The 24,246-nt window shown below is 45.0% G+C and overlaps 1 protein-coding gene across 3 annotated transcripts in view; it reads left to right on the forward strand.

Moving 5' to 3' along the window:
• Window positions 1-5,297: 5,297 nt before the first annotated feature.
• Spin1 (spindlin 1) overlaps window positions 5,298-24,246 on the forward strand; it is a 66,280-nt gene continuing 47,331 nt past the window's right edge. Inside the window, exon 1 of one of the 3 annotated variants that reach the window (XM_042686669.1) lies at window positions 5,298-5,408. The gene's annotated coding sequence lies outside the window, so the exon portion shown is untranslated. Of the gene's footprint in view, window positions 5,409-5,458; window positions 5,481-24,246 lie in introns of those variants that run through there. The other 2 variants (XM_042686666.1, XM_042686667.1) reach the window with 2 other exon arrangements.

A 24,246-nucleotide genomic window follows, 5' to 3' on the forward strand; every position in this document is an offset into this window, starting at 1 on the left:
AACAGGGGACAATAAAAAGTATGAACTGAGGTCAGGGGAGGTTTCTGTGAGGAGGTAATCACTTGAGGCTGGGTGAAAGCTTCCCTCAGGTTTCAAAAACACAGTTCTTTGAGATCCACTCAGGAAAAGAAAGGAATCTCACAAGGTGAACATTTTAGAAGGGATTTATTTTAGTTCTTGTAGTATTATGGAATATTAATGTAGTGTGTTATTGAATATGGACTATGGAGTGTAGGTGTGCTCTGAAATATATTATGTTAGAAAACTATGTAGAACGGAATACAGAGATAAGGACACACCCAGAGGGCCGAAGACGTGACCAAGGCAACTAGCTGACGTAAAATCTGCCGGGATAACCAGATACGAAGTGACAACACCCAGCCAGAAACATACAAAAAGCTGGCACAAGGGGCTGGGAATGTGGCTTAGTGGTAGAGTGCTTCCTTAGCATTCATGAAGCCATGGGTTCAATTCCTCAGTACCACATAAGCAGAAAAGGCCAGAAGTGGTGCTGTGGCTCAAGTGATAGAGTGCTAGTTTTGAGCAAAAGAAGCTCAGCGACCGTGCTGAGGTGTTGGGTAAATTAAATTGGCAGCCAAGGAAAGAAAGGGCAGCACGAGGTATTCAGGCAAGGGAAAGGTTTCAAGCTGCAGGCTGCTTCTGGTCAAGTTGGAAGCCCACGTGGCTAGGGGAGAAAAAGGGTATGAAGTACAGCCAAGCCAAGACTTATCAAGACCAGGGTGTGGGAGGTGTGGCCACACCTATTCGGATATGACCTCAGGGAGGGGGGAGGTGACTGCCTCCAAGTGTGCCAGTTACAGAGGTGATGCAGGTACTGGGCAGAGACTTAAACCAAGAGGAGGGAGGAGTCTGCTCTGCCTTCCCAGGGTGGACCTTACACCCAGGACCAGCAAAAAACAAAAATGAACAACAGCAACAACAAACACACACACACAAAAAACCTCTAAAACAAAACAAAAATCCAAAACCCAGCACAGCGACCTCCCAGTGAGACAACCTCCCCAAATAGGACTACTCCACCTTGGACTGACCCTCCACTGGAGCGCCTTGGTAAGGTGGCTGCTACTCCCTCCAGGGATTTCGGAGTAGCAAGGAGGACATCCTCAGCAGAATCCCCACAACCTCTGGACCAAGTGGTGTGCACGTGAGCTCTCTGGGTGTGAGACAGGCTAAGCAGAATTAAGTGTTAAGAATTAGTTATTGGTATGGATTAATACTGGTGTATTTGAAGTGTTTCACAAGTGAGACTTATTAGTCTAAGCATGATGCTATATGCTTGCTCGGCACAGTTGTGGTTGCCTTGATGACATCTTGGGCCCTCTGGGTGTGTACTTATCTCTGTATTCCATACTACAGTCCTCACTCAGAATTTCACCGCTTAATATATTTCATAGCACACTTATACTCCATATTCCATAACACACTATATCAATATTCCATAATACTCACTACCATACTGAAATCAGAATTTTAGTTAATATTCCCAGGCCCAATGTCTAGGAATTCCAAGTTAGGTCTGGTCCCTCACCCCCATCAGTCAAACAGAAACACAGTAAAGGGTAGCAAAAGATTTATTACATGGCAGCCAGGGGAAGATGGCACTATAGTACTTCTTCAGCTGTCTAAAAGGGTACAGACATTGGCTTTAGGTTAAATAAGGACAATTAAGGATAGAGGGGTGGGATAGGGATGTATAGTTAAAACAGTCCTGGGTCATAGGTATGGCCTGCTTGACCTGTCACTCAGCCTTTGTCCTTGGAGGAGTTCCAGAGAATTGTTATCACTCCACTATTGGAATGGGGAACAGGAAGAAGTTGGCTGGTGAGTGACCTTCTGGTTTTTGGCTGTTATTTCCAGAAGATGGTTAAAGAAAAAGACATTGTCCATTTGAGGGGCAGCTGGCCTTCCACACAAGATGCTTCTCCATGAGTTTTCTCTTTCTTGGAGCCCAGCGTGATTGCAAAGAGACTGCAGTAGAGAATAGCTCAGATCAAACACCACAGATACAAAGCTGAGGGATAGCCCAGGAAAACCATCTTTTAGGTTGCCTATTACAGTATGACCAGAAGTACAGAGAAATGGAGAAGAGAAGGAGAAATGTTTCCAGCTCTTCATGAAGGAAATGAAGGTTAAACACTCAGAATGGTAGATCCTACCTGTAGCTTTTATACTGGTCAGTCTAGCAACCTAATCCTTACACAATGGTTTTAGATAGGTAAGAAGGGTGAGGCCTACCTCAAGCCCAGGTAACCATCAGAACTTTGGTTTGCCTGACATACCTTTCATTCTTTCTGCCTCCATTCATACACTCAAGAATTCCTGGATTCTTACCAGAAGGCAGATTTAGATAGCTCCTCTCACTCCCGGTAATACTCATTTAATGACCAGAAAAAGACGTGGTGGGAGGAGAGCTTAAATACCTTTTCAGATTACTTCCTGTTTTTAACTATTGACTCTTACCCTTTTCTTTTTTTTTTTGCTGGTTCTGGGGCTTGAAATCTTGGCCTGGGCATTGTCCCTGAGCTTCTTTTGGCTCAAGCTTAGTGCTCTTACCACTTGAGCCACAGTGCCAGTTCTAGCTTTTTTTATGTGGTACTGAGGAATGGAACCAAGGGCTAAGCAAGTACTCTACAGAGGCACATTCCCAGCCCTTTATCTATCCATCTATCTATCTTAATAACTTCATTTTCTCCTCCACTGTCTATCCTGCTACACTATAGTTGAGACTCAATTGTTTGGATTTCAAGCAAAAGCCACTGGTACCTGGAAAAACTGAGAAATTTAGTAATACTCTCCAATATGAACAAAGTCCACTAAGAAAGTTCCCATTTGTTCCTCAAATCTCAGCTTTTTCCTTCGGATCAGTTGATGGACTTGGCTGTGGTCTTCTTTGGTCCAATGCCTTAATTTTCTTTGTATTTTTCCTGATACTGACTTTTAAAGTTAACATTTATTGTCTCTCTATCTCGATTTATCTGAGTTTTCACTTTGCCTCAATTTAGTTTAAATATATTTTTTGGCAGGAATACACGGATGATACAAAATCCTTTGGACAATCATAGCTCTTGAGTATAGTCCTTTCCGATGGCAAATTGTGAAATGATATTGGCTCCATCACTATTATTTCGTGGTCCTGGATATTGAACTCAAAAACTCCTGGGGCTTTAACTCAGTGTTTGGGTGTTGTCCCAAGCTTCTTTGTCCAAGGCTAGCACTCTACCACTTCAACCACAGTTCTATTTTGGCTTTGTGTGTGGGTGGTGGTGCTGAACTGGAGATAGTCTTTGACTTGTTCCTGCTTGGCCTGGCTTTGAATCATGATCCTCAGATCTCAGCCTTTTGAGTAGGTAGGATTACAGGGGCAAGCCACCAGTGCTGGGGCATCCCCAAGTTCCTAAAAGTCCTTTGGGCCTACAGATGGGAAATTTAAATCAGGGGTTGGGAGAGGGGCTTCTGCCAAACATCCCATTATACATAGGACGATTTTTCTTTCTTTCTTCTTCTTCTTTTTTTGTTGGTTGTAGGGCCTGAATTCTGGGCCTGGGTGCTGTCCCTCAGCTCTTCAGCTCAAGGCTAGCGTTCTACCACTTGAGCCATAGCACTACGTCGGGCCTTTTCTGCTTATTTGGTGCTGAGGAATGGAACCCAGGGCCTCAAGCCTGCAAGGCAAGCACTCTACCACTGAGTCACCTTCCCAGCCCCAGGACAATCTTTCTAAATAAGTCATCCAATAGGTAATCCTAGCATTCTGGAGGCTGAGGCTGGAGGATCTTGAGTTGGAGGCCACCCTGGACTATTCAGGTAGACCATCTTATACAAAACAAAAACAAAGCAACCTTCTATATTTTCCGGCTCAAAATGTCAAAAATGTTGAAAGGAGAAATCCAAGGAGTTCTTACCAACAACAAGAAGGTGTTGTCACTAGCCCTCTTCCCACCATACCCTCCTGATTTCTGACAAACTCTGCCACAGAACATTAAACACACAAATGAAAGCTAATCATTTCTCAAGATGGACTGGTGGTATCTGTGTATTGAAATGAGTCCATCCTGAGCCTGCCAAGTATGTCATCTGAGACAAGGACTTTAATTAATGCAGGTATATATCAATCATATTTGGTGTTTGGGGGGGGGGTGCTAGTCAAATCCCAAAGAACACTGCTAACGACAATTGTGCTGTAGTTTGGCGTGTATCAAGTGCTTTCCAATAACTGCTTGTAATTTGACCTGACAACACCGTGGGAGGCGGCTTTATTAAGATGTGGCAGTGCAGTCGTACTCGAGGAAACAGGTCGGTGACCCGCTGGCTCCGGACACTGGGAGAGACCGAGCCAGGCTGGATTTAGAGCCAGACTCAGCCTCCAAACCCTCACACTCCACTCCGCAGGGATAAAACCCATCCTTGACGCGTCCTCTCCTCCTGCCCAAGAGCAAGAAGATATCCCCAAGGCGCCCTGACTGAACCCGGCCAAACGCACGTCTGTGCGCTCGTGGGAATTCTGAGCCCCAAACCTTGCAAGGCTCTGCGATGGAGGTTGGAGAAAGCAGGTTTCTGGCCCGGCAGAAGCCACATCCCGGTCCTTACCCAACCCAGGCTAGGGCTCTGGGTGTCAGCTAGGCGGCAGCTGCCGGGCGAGGCGGGCTGAGCCGCGGGGCGCCAGCGGTGCGGCGCGCGGACGCCGCCGCCCGGCCCCTCCGCAGTGCGGTGAAGGAGGGAGGACGGCTCTCTTCCAGGGAGTCACGGGGAGCAAATCCATTCTTTTAAAGGGCTCGCATCCCGCAGCCCCGAACCGGGACCGCGGAGCCGAGCTGCGGGGATCCGCGTCGTGCCCGGCGCACCACTCCTGCGCGCGGCCGCGCCATGTGACCCACCTTCATCCATCTTCCAGGCGAGCGAGGACGGGCTGCCGACGTCCCTGGACAAAGAGGACGGAGATCTTTGGAAAGCCCTCCTACTGCGCGAAAGCAAAACCCGCCAGGCTTCCCGGAGAAGCCGCGCCCAGGCGGGCTCCGGGGTTCGTGGATGGGGGGGGTGGGGGAGGGAGGAAATCTGCAGCGCGGAGCTCAGCTGCTTTGCAGCGTGCACCTAGCTTTTCCCGACTGCGCCCCGCCCTCCAGGTGAGCGGCGCCAGGCCCTGCCTCCGAGCTAGCCCCGCCCCCCTTAGCGCATGCGCAAAACGACCGTCGGCGCCAGGCGCCGGGGCGGCGCGGCCGTCGCAGTTCGGCGGGCGCAGTGCGCGTGCGCCGTGGCGGCTGGGGGGCGGGCGGCGGCCGCGGCAAGGAGCGGGGGTGGGGAGGAGCCGTCTGGCTCGGGCTGGGCCGGCGGGAGCGCGAGCAAGCCACGGCGGACCCTCGGGGCCCGCGGACTGCGGCCTCGGCGGCCGGCAGGTGAGATGTGCGGGTCAGGCGTGCACCCCGAAGGGCGCGGGCGCTGGGTGCAGCGGTGGTCTGGGGACTCAGGTGAGCGCGGGCCCGGGGCGCATTGTCCGCGGGCGGCGCCCCTTAGCGCCCCCTGCCGGCCGGGCGTGGCGGGCCGGGCGCAGCAGGCTGGGCCTGGGGCGGGCGCGCGCTCCTTTGTTCGTCGCCCCCACCCGGTCCCCGCCGCCCCCGCCAACATGGCGGCCGCCCCCCCGGCCCCCTTCCCGGCTTCCCGGCCCCTTCGCCCGCGCTTTGTTCAGCGCTGGGCGGGGGGCTGAGGGCGGAGGCGGCCGCCCCGCAGCCTCGCGCGCGCGGGGGGGGGGGGGGGAGCGTTGCGTAACCCTTGCCGGTGGGGGGAGGGGCGTGGCGAGACCCCCGGGGTCGGGTCACCCGGGGAGCGCGGCGCGGCCCCGCGCGGCGGCTGGCCGCAGCTCCACTGCAGCTGCGTGTCCCGGGGGGCTCCGGGGACGCCCCCCCCCCGGCCCGGTGCGCGCTGTCGGGGGGCGCGGTACCCCCTCCTGCGTGACCTTGGGTGTGCGCGCAGGAATGCGCCCGGCTGGCTGTGCGGCGCGGGGCTGCGCCGCGCCGGGGGTCGCAGCCCTCCCGCAGGGGTGGCGCGTTCCGGGGGCGCACCGGGGGCTTCCCGGCGAGGGATGGCATCCGCCCGCGGTGTCATTCCTCCGCGCACCGCAAAGTTTGTTTACGCAATCGTGTTCACATTGGTGTGCTCTCCTCTCCGTGTGTGAACTGGATTTCGGGCTTTGCGGAGGATTCCCCTGCGTTGTGGAAGTGGCTTTTGGTTACGTAGCGTGTTCATCCGAAAGCCAGGCGAGGTACGTGCAAGTCTGGTGAAGGACTTCACCGTGTAGCGTGACTGACTGGTGCCCGAGACTGTATCAACGCTGACCTGGGAGAAGACCTCCCTAACTTTGTTCTGTGCGGATGTCCTGGATGTGAAACTGCAGTCGGAAAGGGTTGATGGGCAGGAGAGAGAGTAATTGCGTTCTCCAAAGCTTTTGTTAGGCGGTGGAAATTAAACGTGAACTTTGGGGAGAGCCCGCCTGTGAACACTTTTTCAGAAGTGGTGAAATTTCGGAGCGGTCAAGTGAAGTGAGGCTACTTGGTCCCATCGCTTCCCATCTTCCCCACACCCCGGCTTTAGTTAATGGGAAAACACTAGTTATCATCAGATTGGGTAATTATGTATTCAGGTTGCACAATAATGTTTATGTCGAAATTTTGGGTAGCATTAATTTCTTACGGGAAATAGAATTTATTTGAATTTTTTGAGTAGCAGAGTAGTTAGTGCTAAAATGATTATGAAGTGGGTCAGGCAACAAGGTCTGGTTATACCTTCAGCCCTTTTTTATGTATTGGGGATAAGGTTTCACTGTATAGCCTAGGTTGGCATTGATTTGTGGTCTTGCCCCAGTTTTGGTAGTGTTGGGATTACAGGTGTGCGCTACCATGACCAGCCATGAGGTACCATACCCAGCCACTTCCTGCTGGCATGCCCAGTTACCGTGTGAATGCTATGTAAGTCGTTATACTGAATTGGGTATGGAATGATAATGAGAGAATTGTGTACAGTTGAATACAGACACAACTTCTTGAACATTTTCAATTAGGTTGGTTGACTCCTTGACCGTGGAACCTGTGGATAGGGGAGTGCTGACTGGCCTGCTTTTGATTGCCTGTAATAGCAGTAATACTATTGGCAGCAGTATTGAGTTGGCTTTTTTGTGTGCTGGGACTAGGGCATGAACTTGTGGCCTGGGTGCTGTCCCTTAGGTTTTTTTGCTCAAAGTTTAGTTGCAGCTCTGTTAATGTTTTTTGCTGGTTGATTGGAGGGAGATAAGTTTCACAGATTTTTTTGCCCAGATTTTCTTTGAACTGTGATCCTCAGATCTCAGCCTCCTGAGTAGCTGGGGAGGATTAAATTTGTTAGCCACCTGCCACCTGCTGAGGTGAAATTCTTTATCAAAACCTTGCTAGTTCTGAGATTGGAGATAATACTGGGAAGATTGAGATTCCTCAAGTAGATTTGGGAAGCAGTGCTACATTCCTTCCTTTTAGGGTTGCAATCCACTCCACCATATTGGAGGCTCTGAGAAGTGTTGCAATCCTGTTCTCCATATTTGCCTTTGGCCTGCTTTTCTTTTGTTGTTAGTGGGGTATCAGTGAAACTCACAAAATCCAGTGGCAGTGGATATATCCCCGGAACAGCCTTTGAGAAATGTGAATCGTTGGTAATTTTTGTTGTTGTTGTTTTTTTTTGGTCAGTTGTGGGGCCTGAACTCTGGGCCTGGGAACTGTCCCTCAGCTCTTCTGCTCCAGGCTAGTGCTCTACTACTTGAGTCACAGCGCCACTTCCAGCTTTTTTAGCTTATGTGGTGCTGAGGAATGGAACCCAGGTCCTCATGCATGCAGGGCAAGCACTCTACCTCTGAACCACCTTCCCAGCCTCAAGGTCATTGGTATTTTTTTTTTTTGTCTGTCATGGGGCTTGAACTCTGGGCCTGGGCACTGTCCCTCAGCTCTTCAGCTCAAAGCCAGCACTCAACCACTTGAGCCACAGCGCCACTTCTGGTTTTTTAGTGGTTTATTGGAGATAACAGTCTCACAGTCTTTCCTGCCCGGGCTGGCTTTGAACCGTGATCCTCAGATCTCAGCCTCCTGAGTAGCTAGGATTATAGGTGTGAGCCACCAACCCCGGCTTCGTTGGTATTTTTAAAGAATAAAATGACACTTTAAAGATTTTGGCTGTGTGATTCCAGAATTAGACAACATTTGATTTTATAAAATACCTGTTCCAATGAGCTGAGCAGAGAAGTTGGTTTTATTTTATTTAAAGGTTTATTTTTAAATGTTTCTTATTTCAAACCTGGGTCTCATTGTGTTGCCCAAGATGGTCTCAAACTCCTGAGCTCAAATAATCCTTGGTTTCAACTTTTCCAGTACCCTACGCAACAGGCTCTGGGCTTAGAAACTAGTCTCAGACCAAAAAGGGACAAAGAAAGGAGAAATAAAGAGCAAAGAGGCCTGGTGACTTTAAAGGTACTTTTTTTTATAAGTGGAGGGCAAGGACATAGCAATAAGAAAATAACAGATTACTTCAGTTACTTTTTTTGGGGGGGGGGGGGCGGGGTCCGGTCGTGGGGCCTGAACTCTGGGATTGGGCGCTGTCCCTCAGCTCTTCAGCTCAAGGCTAGCGCTCTACCACTTGAGTCACAGCACCACTTCCGGCTTTTTTCTTTTTGCTTATGTGGTGCTGAGGAATCAAACCCAGGGCCTCATGCATGCAAGGCAAGCGCTCTACCACTGAGCCACCTTCCCAGCCCCTTCAGTTATTTTTTATAAGTATTAAAGCTGAGGGAACTTTGTTATGTGGATTGAAACTGGCCTGTTGGGAAATATGGTTGTCATCTCCTGAATCCTTTGAAGGTCAGTTAACAGCTTGGTTTCAATTTGAGTATGAGTGACTCCATTTTGATACATAGTGCAGTCTTGGGCCTACTATAGGACCCTCCTAGGAAACAAACAGTGGTCTCTTGTGGTACTTGACAGTGTCCTTCTGCTGTATCTTAGAAAAGTGGTGCCTCTCCCTTACTTGCGAACTGAGAGTTCATGAAATTAAGGTTTGTGTGTGTCTTTATATTTTGTGGGTACAGTATCAAGTTTGGCTCTTAGATTGATAAGAGTGTAACTGGAAGAAATTTTTAATTACAGTATTTTCAGTTTCCATTGGCCACCTGATTACAGTTAAATCTTCACTGGCTGTACTCCTTGTTAGCATTCTTTTTTTCCATGCTAACATAGAAACACATGAATCATAAAAGGTAAAACTGTGACTTGAAAAGGATTATTTAAAAGTTGCAAATAATGCCTTCCAGAATTCCTAAGCCATTAGCAGAATCTCCATTTGTGGAAGAGCACATAAGTATCTGGCTAATGTGTATTCCTTTTCTTTTCCTGAAGAAGAAGTTGAAAGAAGAGCATCAACTATTTTCCCCAATTATTTTTTTTTTCAGTCTGAAAAAAGTGGTGTGTGAAGGATGTTGGCTCTGAAGTGGCAAGGCCATTCAGGTCAGGACCCTGTTAGCTGAAATCAAGCACAAAGCTGTGAAACTGATTCATTGTGTAGGCTTTTAAACCTTCTGTACCTTAAGCTGCAGACTGGAATGAAACTATCATATATGGCTGTTAGGAGAATTAAATGAGCCTTCTAGAGTTCCCAGTATAGTTCCTGAAATACAACAGCTGGTGCCAGTGAATGTGGATCTCCTCCTCCGCCCCCCCCCCTTTTTTTTTTGTTGGTCAAGGGGCTTGCACTCTGGGCTGGGGCGCTGTCCCTGCGCTCTTCAGCTCAAGGCGAGCATTCTACCACTTGAGCCACAGTGCCACTTCTGGTTTTCTAGTGGTTTATTGGAGATCAACATCTCATGGACTTTCCTGCCCGGGCTGGCTTTGAACTGCTATCCTCAGATCTCAGCCTCCTGAGTAGCTAGGATTACAGGCATGAGCCACCAGCGTCTGGCTCTAGAACAATTCTTATATGATCTAAGTTTGTAACCAGAGGTGTATCTTTACAGTCTGCTGTAAAGGAATGTTGTGCTAAAGGATATCTTGATATTAGAGTAGGGAGGAAGTATTAGCTATCTTGTATTTGAAGAGAGAGGACAGATATCTACAAAGTGGGGACTGAAGAGGAGAAGAGTTTGGAAACTATCCAGGATTTGAATCCTAGAGAGTTCAAGTTATGGTTTGTTCCTGTGTGGATGTGTGAATCACTTCTAAGGAATGAGAAGACCTACCTCATCAGGTGAAAGCTTAAATTCTGTGAAGTAAATAGGGCTCCTGGCATGAGGTAAATGTCCAAAGACATTTTGTTGATAACAACACTGGTAGTTTTGTATGGCTGCCTAGTCTAGTGTGTGTGTGCATGCGTGCGTGCGCACGCACGGCAGTTTTGAGGCTCTTCGTTGGCTTTTTCACTCAAGGCTGACATTCTACTATTTGAGCTGGAGCTCCACTTCCAGCTCTTTGCTGTTAATTAGAATAAATGTCTCATAGACTCTTCTGCCTGGGCTAGCTTGGAACTGCAATTCACAAATTTCAGCTTCTGAATAGTTAGGACAGGCTTGAGCCACCACCAATACCCAACTGAGGCCAGATTTTGAATGTTATATTTCACATAAATACAGTTGTACTTCTTTGTTTTAGGTTGGATGCAACTATTAATGTAGGCCTAAGTTGGACCTTCATTTTAGAACAGAAGGTATGCTGAAGAATTGCTGGTGTAGCCAGGTTCCAGTGGCTTATGGCTGTCTATAATCCTAGCTACTCAGGAAGCTGAGATCTGAGGATGGTGGTTCAAAGCCAGCCTGGGCAGAAAAGTCTATGAGACTCTTTATCTCCAGTTAACCACCCAAAGCCAGAAGTGGAGCTGTGGCTCAAATAGTAGAGAGCACTTGCCTTAAGCAGATAAAGCTCAAGGACAATACCCAGGCTCTGAGTTCAAGCCACAGGACTGACACAAAATAAAGAAGAATTAAAGAATTGCTGGTGAAAATCACTAGTCTCTACCATAGTTTATATTTGTTTATATTCAGTTTGCCTGTAGTTACATCCTTTCTCTTGTTAGCCTGAGTTGAGTGAGAAGGAAGGGGAGGGAATCTGTTTCTGTTGTTGTTTGTGGTACTTAAACTCAGGGCCTGGGCACTGTCCCTGAGCTCTTGTACTCAAGGCTAACACTCTACCACTTTGAGCCACTTTTGGTTTTCTGGTAGTTAGTTGGAGATAAGAGTCTCACTTTCTTGTCCAGGCAAGAAAGTCACTAAGCCACTAAGCCAGATTCCCAGCCAGCTGTTTTGTTTTTGAGAACAAATCTTGTCATACTCCCCAGGCTGGTCTTGAACTCACTTGAAATCCTCCTGTCTCAGTCTCACAAGTGCTGAGAACATCCATATGCACTACCATGTTCATCCTGCTTTTAGTTTTTATTGTACTTTCTCACCATGTCAAATATTTATGTGGGTATTTATGCAGTTCAGAAAGCAGAACTGTTTTAAGGAATCATAATCTTTGTCTTCTGTTTCCTTTCTTAAAGTCTCTTGCTCTAGTAGTACTATCACTAGTTTTGCACTATTTTTCTGGGGTTTCTAGTTTTGCATATAAAAACACATTTCTCTTGCTTAGCCACATACACATAGCTATTCTTTTTACTGATAGTTGCCTCTTGTTTCTATGGGTTTTGTATCCCAGGATTCAACCAAGCATAGGTTGGAAGAATTTTTGGAAAAAAATGTATCTATAGTGAACAACCACAAATTTATTTTTCTTGTCATGATTTCCTAAAGAATAGAATACAGATAGCATTTGTACTGAATTAGTATTATAAGAAAGCTGGAGGTGGTTTAAAGTATGTGAAAAGATTTGTGTAATCTGTATGCAAGTGCTACCCCATTGTACATAAGGGATTGTAGCACCTTAGGACTTTGGCAGCCTGTGGTGGTGGCACAGATGGTGGGGGAATCATGGATACTGAGGAAGTGCTAATTCTGGAGGTCATTTCATAAAAGCTCTGCTATCTGTGCTTGCATCTTTAATTTAGTTGCTTTTTGGTCAGTCCTGGGGCTTGAACTCAAGAGCTTGGGCCCTGTCCTTGACTTTTGTGCTCTAGGCTTGTACTCTACCACTTTGAGCCACAGCTCCACTTCTGGTTTTGGGGTGGTTATTTGGAGATAAGAGTTTTACATACTTTTGTGCCCTGGCTGGCTTCAAACTATGATCCTCATATCTTTGCTAGGATTACAAATGTTAGCCACAGGTACTCAGAATCTAGCTCATTTCTTTTTTTTTTTGGTCGGCAGTGGGGCTTGAACTCTGGGCCTGGGCTCTGTCCTTCAGCTCTTGAGCTTAAGGCAAGCGCTCTACCACTTGAGCTACAGTGCCACTTCCGGTTTTCTGGTGGTTTATTGGAGATAGGAGTCTCACGGTCTCTCCTGCCTGGGCTGGCTTTGAACCGCGATCCTCAGCTCTCAGCCTTCTTAGTAGCTAGGATTACAGGCGTGAGCCACCAGCACCCGGCTTCTAGCTCATTTCTTTCCTTCCTTCCTTCCTTCCTTCCTTCCTTCCTTCCTTCCTTCCTTCCTTCCTTCCTTCCTTCCTTCCTTCCTTCCTTCCTTCCTTCCTTCCTTTCTCTCTCTTTCTTCCCTCCCTCCCCCCTCTCTTTCTTTCTTTCTTTCTTCATGGGGCTTGAACTCTGGGCCTGGGTGCTTTCCCTCAGCTCTTCAGCTCAAGGTGAGTGCTCTAACACTTAAGCCACAGCACCACTTCCGGTTTTCTGGTGTTTTATTGGAGATAAGAGTTTCATGGCCTTTCCTGCTTGGGCTGGCTTTGAACCATGATCCTGAGATCTCAGCCTCCTTAGTAGCTAAGATTACAGGTGCCTGGCTTGTTCTGTTACTCTTATAAATCTGCTGCAATGAACCTTGTGCTTGTATTGCTTTATATTTGTGCATGTATAAAAGGTTTAAGTTGGTGAGGTTATTTGGCAAAAGGAACATACATTCCTTTTTTTTTTTTTTGGTCTGTCATGGGGCTTGAACTTTGGGCCTGGGTGCTGCCTCCTCAGCTCTTTAGCTCAGGCTAAAGCTCTAGCACTTGAGCCACAGCACTACTTCCCGTTTTCTGGTGGTCTTTGGAGATAAGAGTCTCATGGACTTTCCAGATCTCAGCCTCCTGAGTAGTTAGGATTACAGACATGAGCCACCAGTGCCTGGTGGCATATACATTCTTAATTGTAAGGTTCTCAGAAAGGAAATTGCCACGTAGTTCAGGCAGAAAAGAGTTTTTTTGTGGGGAGAGCAAACTGCTGGCCTGCAGGAGGTGGAGGTTTGAGGAGACAGCAGGGAAAAAAAAGAGGAGGGGACTTAGACTTGTGTTGAGCCAGATTATATAGGGAAAGGCCGGAGGTGGGGCCACAGTGGATATGGTAGTGATCTCAGAGCCTGGGGAACCTCTCACTGTCTGAAGGAGGTATGACTAGGGTAGTTTAGGAAGTGACCTTGGGATGAGGAAGTGACCTCAGTCTGGGGTCCTTTGCTGATCACAGTCAGGTGATTGATAGTCAGGTGATTACTGGTTTCAGTCTAGTAAAGAGGAAGGGGAGAGGGGCTGTTCTCCTAGGCAGACCTAAATTAATTTTGTTAATTAATGTCAAAAATTAATGTGACAGTACTGTAGCTTGAACTTGTGATCTCACTTAGCTTTTTCGCTCAAGGTTGGAACTCCACCACTTGAGCCACATCTCCACTCCCAGCTTTTTGCTGGTTTATTGGAAATAAGAGTCTTACCTATTTTTCTGCCTAGTCTGTCTTCAAACTAAGAGCCTTCAGATCTTAGCCTGAGTAGCTCGGATTGTCCATCACCAAACCTGGCTCATTGTTATTGTTTTTGTTGCTCGTGGGGCTTGAACTTAGGGCCTGGGCACTGTCCCTGAACCTTTTTTCTCCAGGCTAGTGCTCTACCACTTTGAGCCACCATATTACTTCCTTCTGTTTGTTTTTCACCAAGTTCAATGTCTTCTCCATTTTTCTTAAGCGCTTACCTTTTACTATAGCTGTTACTTTCACAAGTTGAGCAGTGACAGCAAAATTAGTCTGAATTTCTTTTTGCTCACAATTTTACTGAGAATTCTTACTATAGCTCTTTGGCATATGATTTTTTTCTTCATTTCTTAATTCTAGAACTTTTGCTTTTTCACTAAAGGAGACATTATTTTATACATCTCTTTGGCATATCCAAATTGCCACCCACCATCACTGTTTCTTGTACTTTATTTTACTTTAGGTAAAATAAGAATTGGTTGAACACATGTACTTTGATTTTGCCACTAGAGGATTTGACAGCCCAGGTGGGCTTACTGTATATACTTACTAGTGCCAAGTGGGACAGTAGTGTACATAAGTATAGTCATACTGGGCAGGTGATAATTGGGCAGGACAGAGCAGGTAGCACAGATACTGTCATACTGCTCAGAACAGTGTACAGTTTAAAGGTTTGAATTGTTCCACTTAATATTTTCAGTCCTCATTAACTCACTGATAACTGAAAATGGGAAGTAAAACCAAGGATGAGGGAGGACTGTAATTTCTTAGCTCCTATCCTTAACTGTGTTCTGTGCTTTCTTACCTCTAGCCTTACTGGGCTGGGCCTATGTTCAGTGTGCTTTCCTCCTTCCAGGATTTTGATATTTTTCCTTTCCTCTGTCATGTTTTTTGTTTTAAATACACCTGTGCTGGGGCTTGAATGTAGGGCCTACACATTGTCCCTGAGCTTTTTTTTTTTTTTTTTTTTTTTTTTGCTAAAGTTTAGTGCTGTACACTTGAATCACAGCTCTGCTCCTAGCCTTTTTTTTTTCTTTTGGATACTTATTTGGAGGTAAGAGTTTCACAGACATTCATTCTTGCCTGGCTGGCTTTGATGTGAGCCTCAGATCTCAGCCTCCAGAGTAGCTAGGATTACAGGCATGAGCCATTAGTGCCAGGCCCCCTTATGTCTGTTTGTGTGGAGAAATCAATCTTCATTGATGCCCATTGCCTGCTACAACTATCAGTTATCTGAAGTCCTTGAGATTTTTTTTTTCTTGACCTCCCTAAAGTTAAATCTTGCTTTTTAAAATTACAGTGGTATATTGCCGTAGTTTAATGTGGGGGATGGAATGCAGTGCAAACTGCCCTGCACAGAAGGCTAGGATGAAATGGTTAGAAAACTGAGCATTTAAAGGGCTTGGTCTGCTCCCAACATACCTATCTTGGGATTGTTCAGGGAATATTAGCTGTGGTTTTGACTCTTCCCTCTCCTGATATTAGGGATTGAACCTGGGGTCTTGGCACATGCAAATCTCTATCACTGAACTGCACTCTAAACCCTGTATTTTTTTCTTTTCAGTATTATATAGAATTCAGTCAGAAATAAAAATTACATGTAAGTAAATACATGGATGTATGTGGTGAGGAAAACTGTCTTTCCTATCAGTGTGTTGCTTAAAAGTTCCTGCTTTGGCTTGGTGGCTTGGCTCTTGTTAAAGAAAAGGATTTTTGAGATGTAAAGTTTTGTCTTAAACTGGTTTCTTTTCAAAGTGGGATTAAGACACACCTGATTGTTCAAAAAATAGCAGAGGTACTGGGCACTGGTGGCTCAAGCCTGTAATCCTAGCCAATCAGGAGGCTGAGATCTGATCTCAGTTGGAAGGTAGCCTGGACTGGGAAGTCCGTGAGACTCTTATCTCCAATTAATTACCAGAAAACTGGAAGTGGTGCTGTAGCTCAAGTGGTAGAGCGCTACCTTGAACATAAGAGCCCCGAGACAACACTCAGGCCCCAGTTCAAGCCCAGGACAGACAACAGGAAAAAAGAAAAAGAAATAGCAGAGGTTGCCGGTTTATTTTCAGATTACTTGTTTACTATTTATGTTATTTCAAAAGTCACCTTATGTAAATACGTTTTATACCCTTTTCAGACTAGCCATCACCAGCAGATTGTGAACCTGAGCTCAACCCAATCTGAGCAGAGAGCAGGGTCTGCTGTGTTAGTGATGAATGGGGAGCAGCTTGCTTTCATGGTGTGCTTCCTTGCCAGATTTTTAGCTGATGGCACACCCTTCTGCAGAAGTAAATTTTGCCTTGCTGAGACAGTTCTTCATTTTCGTGTCTGTTGTGACTCCAGTGGTTCTTGGAGAGCCTATTTATAACAGTGTGTTATTTAAGGGACTTGGTTCAGTCAGTTGAGTTTACATAGACTATGAGCTGGCTAAGCGGTGGTCTTTGTGCCTGATAATAGCATATGAAGTGAAGAGAGTGGACACTTGGGAAAGGAAGGTGAGTGCAAAGGAGGGACGAATGAGCTCGAAGCCACAGGCAGGATGAGGGGAAAGCTGTGCCAATTCTGATTGCCTCTGGCTTTGGTTGAACAGGTGTCCTGTAAGAGCAGGCAGGAAGCTGAATACATACATCTAGCATGGGAGCTACTTGGGGGGAGAGCTGAGTCAGAAATTGGCCCCAGAAATGGTTTCATGAAACTGCTGTTCCTCCTGCCTCTATGGCTGTACAAGACTCTTAGGACCTACCCAGACCAGAAGCATATAGGGAAGGGGATTCTGGGAAATGTAGTTCAGCAAAGCCCAGCTTAAACCTCTCTTCCTTCTCCCCCAAGAAAGCTGGGTGTTCTTTCAGGGATTGCCCTTAAAGACAGGCAGATAAAATTTCTAATTTTTGAGTTGAGAGAGGATTGATTGGGAAGGAACAGAATCTTAAAAATGGGATTAGAGCCACATGGTTAGAAGGCTGTGAGTTAGCTAGGGCTCAAGTGCTACTGTTTTGCCTCCTGTCACAAGGAGCAGCCTGTCCAGCCATCTCCCCTGATGCTGGCCTCCTTTGGGCAGAGCCTTCCCACCATTGCTCTTGTGGGTTTGTGATGGGTAAGTCATGAGCAGGTATACTTACAGTCTGAAAAGACTGTAATTTCACCATAGAAACAGGAACCTCAGGCAGTACTTGGGAATGGATCTTAAGGCTGTGGATGGTTATGGAAAGACGAGAAAGATTAAATTAGACAGAATTTATTGAAGGACCTTGCAGGTAGAGATTCTAGACTCAGAAGTGTGGGTTCCAGCAGTTTAGTGGTTGGTTGAACCTAAACTAAATGGAGTTGAGAGTTACAAAGCCAGAACTGTCTCGGTATACTATTGAAGGAAGGGATTCAGAGGCTTAGAGAGAGAGGCAGGTTGATGTGGATTTATCACACAGTGGCATACCTCCTCAGCACTTCTGAGAGGATTCAGAAGTCATTCTGGAGATTGCAGCTGTAAGAAATAACTTTGTGAGGGGAGCCCCAGTATTCTTGAGAGTGCTGGATATTTTTCCCTGAATGTCAGAAATTACTGTGGGACTAGGTGCTAATGACTGAACTGGGATTTTAAGTGCAATCAAGTGGAGGGAGGGTGGCAAAGAAAAGGTGGGTGTGGTTACTATAGTGGACAGCGGTGCCAAACCTGGAATCAGAACAGGTATGGCCTGTGGTATTAGCCAGTTGATTATGCTATCCCTAGAACTAAAATCAAAGTGTGGCAGCCTATGGAAGTCTGCATTAATCTGTTTAAGTAGAAAAGCTCTAGCTCTATTGTTAGATCAAGGCTCAGTTGATTGGTCAGACTGGAGTTGTATTTATGTTTTAAGTATTGAGGATGGGACCCAGGGCTTTGTGCCGGCTAGGGAAATACATTACTACTGTACTACATTTCTAGCCTCAAACCATATTTGGTCTCAATTTGCAGACTTCAGTTAGTTTATAAAACAGTTTGAATGAAGTAGAGAAGCCAGATCTTACTCAAAAGATCTTTTGTTTTCTTTAATAGAGTATGTTTGGGGAGGAGGATGCAACCCACTTATTTTTTGTGTGTTGTACATGACTGTCTTTGCCTGGGTTTTTCCTCTTACCCTCTGCACTTAAAGGCTTTCTTTCTTTCTTTCTTTCTTTTGATTGAATAACTCGGTTTTTTGAAGTTTTTTTTTAGGTTTTTTTATTTGCTGGGAAAGACAGGTTCAGAGCATGTTAACTTTCTCTTTTTCTTTAGCCCTATCTGTGGAATACTTAAATTTGAGCAAAAGTCATCTATAAAGGTCCAGGGAAATGAATGTTTCATATGTTTCTGTATGTACACATAAGATCTGTGCAGGTACATATTCAAAACATGCATATATATATATATATATATATATATATATACACATATATATACCAACCACGAACATTTAGGAATCAAGTATTAACACAATTCTGAACTTATTTTTATTAATAATACAGACTATTTCATTACAATTCTCAGTAATACAGAACTGGTAGGATCAAAACAAATTATACAATGCTGGGGAAGTTTATCAATGTATTATAGCTCAGGTTTTGATATAACATTTACAGTCAAGAAGTGGTGCAGTATCTCAAAGTGGTAGAGCACCAGCCTTGAGCAGAAAAGCTCAGAGACAGCACCCAGGCCCTGAGTTCCAGCACCATGTCCAACAAAAGCAAAACAAAACATTTATAGACATAAAAGTGTACACAGTCTTCTGTTAAGTACTTGTGATTTTTGTGGGCACTTCTGCTGTTAGTTTCTTGTATATGCTTTTAAAAATGATATGTACATTCTGACATACTTTATTTTTTAAAATTCCTCTAAAACAATTCCACATCCCAGAAGCAAAAACATGTAACCTTTTCCCTCCATATGTAGATTTTTGCTTGAGCTTTATTCCACTTGCAACAGGGAACATGAAAAGCTTTATTGTAGATGGTCTGGATCACTGGTTCATCCTGTTGTTGACAGCACCTTAAAACTCAGAGAGGGGGTTTGAAGAGCAGACTGCTTTTCTGAACTGAGGCAAGATTGAAAAGCTAAGCAGTGTTTTCTGCCCTTAATGTTCTTTGAGATGGGATCTTGCCCTATTGGTCTTGAAGTCCTGGGCTCAGGCAATCCTCCTGCTTCAGCCTCTTCAGTAGCAAGGACTACTGTTGTGTACCATCATGCCTTGGCTCTATTAACAAATAGTAAGACTCTTTTGAATCACTTTTCTCTCTTCTTGAATTGGAGAATGTGTATGCTACTGGTGCTATTGCTGCCCTGCTGCCCAGCTACCTGCCCTGTCATCTTGTTCCAGGCCCACTCCCACTCCTTGGGTTTTTCTTTCTTGTTTTAATCTGTGAGTATCAAAAATTTCTTCAGTAATACTACTGGTGATAACATATGCTATAAAAAATTGTCTGAATTTTATTGCTAATGGATTTAGAAGTATTATTCCTTATAGTTTCTCACTTGTTACTGACCATTTTTCTTTGTGGAAACCAAAGGAAGATGGGTGTGTGTGTGTGTGTGTGTGTGTGTGTGTGTGTGTGTGTGTGTGTGTCTGTCTGTCTGTCTGTCTGTCTGTCTGTCTGTCTGTGTGTGTCTGTGGCATCTGATGATTCACAGAAACTCCAAGGGCAATTTTTTTTACATTTCCTGGATGCAATGATAATACATTGCTGGTAGGTAGGTGACTCTTAGAGTTTACTCTCAGTTTTTTTGTGTTAATTCTTATGCTGTTAATTAGGAGTGTATGATTCCAGGTTGCACTGAGAATGAATTAGAAAGGTTTTGGGGATGGGAGTGGGGAGCTAGAACCAGGGGAAGAAAGTAGATGAACCAAAAAATAGTCTCGGACACAAAGTACAACAAATGGTGCAAATGTAAAATCCAGTGATGTTGGTGAGGTCATAGGATTTAGCAACATGAAAGTCATTGTTGAATGACATTGTAAGCCAGATTAAGTGGGGTAGCATAAGAGAAGGTTTTTTTTTTTTTAACAATTTTAACAGTTTGAATCAAGGGAAGGAGTGGAAAAGTAGAGATCAAATGAAAGAACTATCTGGAGCTTTAAACAATGACTTTCTGCGTCTCTATGTGTCATTGTTATTTATCAGGGAAATGAACTTGCTCTGACTGATGTTTCTTTTGGGAAGCAAGGAAGTACGGTAAGTAATCTGGACAGACAGAAAGTAAACATGAAGTTGGGAGCCTGCCCATCTGTTCTTCCACTCCAGTGTGAACCTGCTTCCATTTAGAGGTTCTTTGTCTGACAGTGTTCTTATCTTGCATTTTCTTATGCTCCAGAAATGCAGTCCTTTATTGTAGGCCTGTCTGGGTTTGCTTCTGAAAATGTTTTGTTGAAGTTTAGTTGGTGGTGAAATTAACTAGTAATTACTCTGAAAAATGTTTTTTATCAGCTCTCTGCAAAAACCTTGTAGAGTATGAACTCCAAGTTAACCAAGACCACCTGGCTCTACGGGTCTTCAGTGTGTGTTATGTCCACATTCTTCCCTTCCAGTTTGGACACTAATACTGTTGACATCATTTCTCTCTTGAGCTCTGGGCCTGGGCGCTGTCAGCTCAAGGCTTGCGCTCTACCACTTGAGCCACAGCTCCACTTCTGGCTTGTCTGTTTATGCAGTGTTGAGGAATTGAACCCAGGGTCTCATGCATGCGAGGCAAGCACTCTATCACTGAGACATCATTTCTTTATTGGCTAATTCACAGGACCGTTTCCTAGAGTAATTTTTACATATTGTCAGTTGTAGGGCTTGAACTCAGGGCCTGATGTTGTTGTTGAGATTTTTAGCTCAAAGCTAGGTCTCTACCACTTTGAGTCACAGCAGCACTTCCGGTTTCCTGGTAGTTAATTGGAGTTAAGAGTCTCACTGACTTTTCTGCCTGGCTGACTTTGAACTTTGATTCTCAGATCTTAGCCTCCCTAATAGCTAGGATTACAGATGTGAGCCACTGGTGCCTGGCATGCAAGATAGAGATCTGAGAGTGAGTACTGCTGATGTTTGCTTTTTATTTATTTTTCGGTAGCTTTTGCTTAAAGACTGACTTTTTTTTTTTTAATCTTTCTCTCTTGGTCAAGGGGCTTGAACTCGGGGTGTGGGCTCTGTCCCTGAGCTTTTCTGCTTAAAGCTAATGTACCACTTTGAGCCACAGCTCCATTTCCCTACTGATGTTTAATAATTAAAATCATTCTCTACAGAGGTTTTATTTAGTATTTATAATGTTCTCCTTTCCTTAATATCCTGAAAATAATAATAATGATAAAAATGCATTGTTTCACCCAATGATGAAAAAAATGCATAGTTTCACTCCAGTGCCAGTGGCTCATGTCTGTCTGTAATCCTAGTTGCTCAGGAGGATGAAACCTGAGGATCTTGATTTCAAGGTTAGTGCTCTACCACTTGAGCGACAGCATCGCTGTTGGCTCTTTTGAGTAGTGTATTATCCACAAGAGTCTTAAGGACTTTCCTGCCCTGGATGGCTTTGAACCACAATCCTCAGATCTCAATCTTCTGAGTAGCTAGGATTACAGGCATGAACCACTGGTGTCCATCAGTACTTTTTTGTTTGTTTAATGTGTATGTGTACTGTAGCTTGAATTAAGAGCCTGTCAGTCAATCTTGGCTTTCTTGCTTATGACTAGTGCTCTACCTCTTGAGCCACGCCTCCAGTCTAGCTTTTTGCTGATTAATTGGAGATGAATCTCTTGACTACTCTGCAGGCTGGCTTTAAACAGAAATTCTCCAGATCTGTCTCCTGAGTAGCTAGGATAACAAGTATGAGCCATCAGGGCCTAGCTTAGAACCTTTTGAAGGACGATTTCATTACACTTAAATGAGCTTTATTTATGTATGTGTGTATGTATATATGTGGTGGATCTGGGGCTTGAGCTTCAGAGCCTAAGCTCTTTCCCTGAAAACTTTTCTGTTCACGGCTGGTAGTCTGCCACTTGAGCCACAGTTTAACTTTTGGCTTTTTGGGTAGTTAACTGGAGGTAAGAATCTTGGACTTCCTTGCTCAGGCTAGCTTCTCACTGCAGCGGATCTCAGCCTCCTGAATAGCTAGGATTGCAGGTATGAGCCACTGGGATGAAGCTTAAATAACATTTTAGATACATTTCCTGTGTTTAGTCAGCAGTTACACAGGTAGGAGTTTATTGAATAGATGAATTTGTACAGGCATACAATAAATATGTGTAAGGTATTTCACTGTAGTGGCATTTATGACAATTAGAAACAATTCATGGTTAAGGCAAAATATTTTTTAAAAATCATATTTCAGAGGTTGGGAAGGTGGCTCAGTGGTAGAGTGCTTGCACACATGAGGCCCTGGATTCGATTCCTCAGCACCTCATAAGCAGAAAAAGACGGAAGTGATGCTGTGGCTCACATGGTAGAGCACTCGCTTTGAGCTGAAGAGCTGAGGGATAGCACCCAGGCCCAGAGTTAAAGCCCCACGACCAACAACAGCAAAAAAAAAAAAAAAAAAAATCATATTTCAAGCTGGGTGCTGGTGGCTCCTGCCTGTAATCCTAAATACTCAGGAGGCTGAGATCCGAAGACTATATGGTTCACAGCTAGCCTGGGCAGGAAAGTCCTTGAGACTCTTATCTCCAGTTAACCGCCAGAAAACCAGAAGCGGTGCTGTGGTAAAGCACTAGCTTTTGAGCAAAAGAGCTCAGGGACAGTGCCCATGGTCCGAGTTCAAGTCCCATGACTGACCAAAAGAAAAAAAAATCACATTTCAATGTCCTGATATTTGATTATTAAAAATAAGAAGCTAATAAGGAATTCACTATACTACATGGGAGACTTAACATTTGATACCAGAACTAAGCGGTGCTAGTTGCATAAAAAAGTGTGTTTTTGTTGTTGTTGTTTGTGCCAGTACTGGGGCTTGAACTCAGGGCCTTGCTCTCTTGCTTAGTTTTTTTTAGTCAAGGCTGGCACTTTACCACTTTGGCCACAACTCTACTTCCAGATTTTTGCTAGTTGGAGATAAAAGTCCCATGGACTTTTCTTCCCAGGCTGGTTTTGAACCACAATCCTTAGATCTCAACCTCCTGAGTAGCTAGGGTTACAGATATGAGCCACCAGCACAGCTTGCTTGCTTGGCTTCCTCCCTCCCTCCTTCCCTCTCTTCCCTCTCTTCCTTTCCCTTGGGGGGGGGGGGGGACCTCTCCCTTCCTATGTTGGTCAAGGGCCTTGAACTCAAGGTCTGAGCACTGTGCCTGAGGCGTCCCCCCCCACCCCCCACCCCAGTAGCCCTCTACAAGTTGAGCCACAGGTCCACTTCAGGCTTTTTAGTGGGTAATTGAGTATAAGAGTTTTGCAGATTTTTCCTGCCCAAGCTAGCTTTGAACTGTGATTCTTGGATCTCAGCCTTCCGCGCGCGTGCGCGTGCGTGCCTGTGTGTGTGCGTGCGTGCGTGCGTGCGTGCGTGCGTGTGTTGGGCCTTTGGCTTGCCGTGCAGGTCTGGGCACCCTGAGTTCTTTTGCTCAAGGTTAGCACTTGAACCACAGCTTTACTTCTGGCTTTTTGGTAGTTTATTGGAGATAGATATCACAGACTATGCTGCCTCAACTGGCTTTGAACCATGATCTTCAGATCTCAGCTCCTGAGTAGCTAGGATTACAGGCATGCGCCACCAGCATCTGTCTCATTTTTATTTTTTTTTTTAACTACAGGCTACAAAAGCCTGTACTCATAAAGAATATTTCCATATTTGATTTCTATCTTTGTCCTGTCTGTCTGTGGTCCTCCTCAGAATTACTTTTTAGGTCTTAATAAATCCACTAGAGACTCTTTTATCAGTTTTGAAGTGTTTCCAATCCTTCAATTTTGTTCAAGAATTTCTGCTGTCTCCTATTCAGAATCTATTTAAATGCATGTTTGATCAGATCTTTCTTTGCTTACTAATTTTCAACAAGATAAACATCCTGTTAATTGAACTTACTACATTTATTTGGTGTTTTATTTATTTATTTATTTTTTGGTCGGTCCTAGGGCCTGAACTCTCGGCCTGGGCACTGTCCTTCGGCTCAAGGCTAGAGCTCTATCACTTGAACCACAGCGCCACTTCCAGCTTTTTCTGCTTATGTGGTACTGAGGAATTGAACCCAGGGCCTCACGTATGCAAGGCAAGCAACTCTACCACTGAGCCATCTTCTTGTATATTTTTTATGTGGTTTTCCATTAATATTTTCAGTCTTACATTTCTATGAGCACACTAATTATTTCAAGTTTTATTTAATAATTGTATTTCAGGGTCTATAACTCCTAAGTGTAGAGCATCTGCTTAGCATGTGTGAAACTCAGGATTGATTCCCATCACTGCAAAACATTAAAAACAAAATATATGTACTATCCTCCCAGTTTGAAGTATTATT

The sequence above is a fragment of the Dipodomys spectabilis genome, unplaced genomic scaffold (genome assembly GCF_019054845.1).
Source record: "Dipodomys spectabilis isolate Male_0828 unplaced genomic scaffold, ASM1905484v1 ptg000098l, whole genome shotgun sequence".
Taxonomy (NCBI): domain Eukaryota; kingdom Metazoa; phylum Chordata; class Mammalia; order Rodentia; family Heteromyidae; genus Dipodomys; species Dipodomys spectabilis.